Source organism: Salvelinus sp. IW2-2015, linkage group LG4p (assembly GCF_002910315.2).
Source record: "Salvelinus sp. IW2-2015 linkage group LG4p, ASM291031v2, whole genome shotgun sequence".
NCBI classification, from domain to species: Eukaryota; Metazoa; Chordata; class Actinopteri; order Salmoniformes; family Salmonidae; genus Salvelinus; species Salvelinus sp. IW2-2015.
In genome coordinates this window covers 6,213,878-6,217,568 of record NC_036841.1, presented here as the reverse complement: position 1 = coordinate 6,217,568, position 3,691 = coordinate 6,213,878, and the positions used below count along the sequence as shown (strand labels likewise).

General features: G+C 44.7%; 1 non-coding gene across 1 annotated transcript; it reads left to right on the top strand.

Moving 5' to 3' along the window:
* The first annotated feature begins 3,314 nt into the window (after positions 1-3,314).
* On the top strand, positions 3,315-3,370 carry LOC111960810 (U7 small nuclear RNA). Its single transcript, XR_002876916.1, has one exon. It is a non-coding gene; the product is annotated as a U7 small nuclear RNA (small nuclear RNA).
* The last annotated feature ends 321 nt before the right edge of the window (positions 3,371-3,691 follow it).

The window sequence follows — 3,691 nt, the reverse complement described above, 5'->3', positions numbered from 1 at the left end:
TATTTATGTTAGCTCACCACAATAGCCCAAAACACAACGCCATTTTTTCACCGTAAAGATAGCTTTCACAAAACCCACAAATAGAGATAAAATGAATCACTAACCTTTGAACAATTTCATCAGATGACAGTCTTATGACATCATGTTATTGTAATGCCCGGGGTGTAGTGGAGGAAGGAGTCAGACGCAGGAGACAGAGAGTTCAGAGTAGCATTCTAATTTAATACCACAAACAGGTGAACACGACGCCACTCTAAAATGAATGCTCCACCACATAAACGAGAACACGAAATACCATGAGACAACGTACACGAACCGTGACACACAAGCATGTACAACCTGTACACAAAACAATCCCGCACACCCAGCAGGCCGGGCTGCTGGGTAATAAAGCCCCATTAATCACCCTAACCACAAACAGGTGTAACCACTAAACAAAAAGGAGGGGGAGGAAAAGTCAGTAGCAGCTAGTAGGCCGGTGACGACGACCGCCGAGCGCCACCCGAACAGGAAGGGGAGCCACCTTCGGTAGGAGTCGTTACAGTTATACAATACATTTATGTTTTGTTCGAAAATGTGCATATTTATAGCTACAAATCTGGGTTTTACAACGCAGCCATCGTCACAAATAGCACCAACATTTCCAGAGAAATTTTGGAGTCACGTAATCTAACAGAAAAACTCATCATAAACTTTGCTGAAAAATACATGTTGGACAAATAATTAAAGATACACTGGTTCTTAATGCAACCGCTGTGTTAGATTTAAAAAAATAACTTTATTAAAAAGCACAGCATACAATAATCTGAGACAGCGCTCAGCCATTCTCCGCCATGTTGGAGTCCACATATTCAACAAAAATACGAAATAACATCATAAATATTCTCTTACCTTTGATGAACTTTCATCAGAATGCAGTGCCAGGAGTCCTAGTTCCACAATAAATCATTGTTTTGTTTTAGAATGTCCATTTCTTCTGTCGAATTAGCAACTTTGGTTAGCATAATGGTGCTCACGTGTCCATGAACGTTTGGCGCATGGAACGAAAAATTCCAAAAGTCATAATAAAAGTCGAATAAACTGGTCAAACTCAGTTGAAAATCCATCTTTATGATGTTTTTCTCATATGTATCCAATAACGTCCCAGACGGAGCATTTCTTCGTGTCTACCTAACGCATTGCAGAAAATGATATGGTGCTCCCAGGTGCGCAGCAAAATACTGCCAATATGGCGGACCTGTCACTCCAAAAGCTCTCATTCGGTCCCACATCAGGCCAGACACCTCATTCAACATTCTACTGCCTGTTGACATCTAGTGGAAGGCGTATGAAGTGCATACATATCCATAAATACAAGGCAATTGAATAGGCGAGGCCTGTCACAGAGACCCATTTCAGAATTTTCACTTCCTGTTTGGAACTTTGCCTGCCAAATGAGTTCTGTTTTACTCACAGATATAATTCAAACAGTTTTAGAAACTTCAGAGTGTTTTCTATCCAATAGTAATAATAATATGCATATCATATGATCTAGAACAGAGTACGAGGCCGTTTAATATTGGCACTATTTTTTCACAAAGTGGAAATGGCGCCCCCTATTAAGAAGAAGATAAGCGACACCTGGAGGGGGTGGAGATAATCACAAGGACAGGTGAAACAGATCAGTGCTTGACAGTACACCACCCCCCTAGGGACACCATCTGGTGTCCTACCTGGGCGCATACCTGGCTGAACGGGGTGTCGGCAGTGAAAATTGGTGATGAGGGCCAGGTTCAGGATGTCTTTAGCCGGAGCCCAGCACCTCTCCTCCGGGCCATAACCCTCCCAGTCAACCAGATACTGGAAACATGGTCAAACCCTCAGAAGGCGTCTCACCGTATACGCTGGCTGGCCATCGATGACACGGGGTGGAGGATGGGCCTAGAAGCAGAAGACAGTGAGGCAAGTGTTTAATCCTGGAAGCATGAAAAGTAGGGTGTACATAGAGGGTACGGGGCAACAGCAGATGGACAGCAGTTGGACTAATGACTCTAGAAATGGGGAAAGGACCAATGAAATGGGGGGAAAGTTTTCGGGATTCTACCCGGAGGGGTAGGTTTGAGCCTTGCAGACTAGAGCCTCAATTCCCCAAACAACAGAAGTTGTCAAACAAGAGGCAGGGAGGATGGTCTCAGATTCAGAGGGAGTTGCAGAGGAACTGCATAGACGGGAGAGTGCATCCGGCTTCACGTTTCTGGACCTTGGGCGGTAGGAGATAGTGATATTGAACCTAATAAATAACAGAGCCTGCCTGGAATTAAGGCACTTGGCTGTGCGGAGATATTCCAGATTCTTGTGGTCGGTCCAGACCAAAAACGGATGTTCAGCTCCCTCCAGCAAGTGTCTCCACTCCTCCAGTGCCATCTTGACCGCCAGAAGTTCTCGGTTACCCACGTCGTAGTTTCTTTCTGCAGAGTTGCGTTGATGGGACAGGAAGGCACAGGGATGAAGGTTTTAGTCCTGGGACAGGATGGCCCCCACTCCAACATCCGAAGCATCCATTTCCACCACAAATTGACGGAACGGGTCTGGATGGATGAGAATGGGTGCTGTTGTGAACCGATGCTTCAGGTCCACAAAGGCTTTGTTGACAGCTGGAGACCATGTAAACGGTACTTTGAAAGAGGTGAGTGCAGAGAGGGGGGCCGCCAGGGTGCTGTAAGCGACACCTGGAGGGGTGGAGACAATCACAAGGTCAAGTGAAACAGATCAGGGCGTGACACCTCATCCTCGACTCAACAGACACAATGAGAATTGGGGTAGAAAAGGACAGGAAGCCCTGAGCTGTTTACTTACTCACTACGTGTCACGCCATGATCTGTTTCACCTGTCCCTGTGATTGTCTCCACCCCCTCTAGTTGTCGCTGATTTTCTCCAGTGTATGTATCCCTGCTTTTCCTGTCTCTCTGTGCCAGTTCGTCTTGTATGTTTAGTCAAGTCAACCAGCGTGTTTTTCCCATACTCCTTTTGCTATTCTCCTTTTTGTAGTCCTCCCGGTTTTGACTCTTGCCTGTTTCTGAACTCGGTGCCCGCCTGCCTGACCAGTCTGCCTGCCTTGACACAAAGCCTGTCTGCCACTCTGTACCTCCTGGACTCTGATCTGGTTTTGACCTTTTGCCTGTCCACGACCATTCTCTTGCCTACCCCTTTGGATTTTTAAACATTGTAAGACTCCAACCATCTGCCTCCTGTGTCTGCATCTGGGTCTCACCTTGTGCCTTGATACTACGTGTTATAGAAGCGTGCAGAAGCTCTGAACTATCCTAAAGGTTATGGAACATTTGCTCTTTGAGTATTTTGTCCAGTAGGTTTCCTCTAGGAGAAAGCCCCCACTGCTATGTAAAAGATAATCAAATGAAAACACCATAGCAAATATTACAGTAATGTCTGCAAAAACACTACAGTAATACTACTGTTTTTTTAATACAGTATTTATACTATAGTAAACTGTAAATACTACAGTATACTACAGTCATGTCGACAACACAACAGTGAATACTACAGTAAAGTCAGCAAAAACACTACAGCTAATACGAAACGTCCTCTCACTGTCAACTGCGTTTATTTTTAGCAAACTTAATTTGCGTAAATATTTGTATGAACATAACAAGATTCAACAACTGAGACATAAACTGAACAAGTTCCACAGACA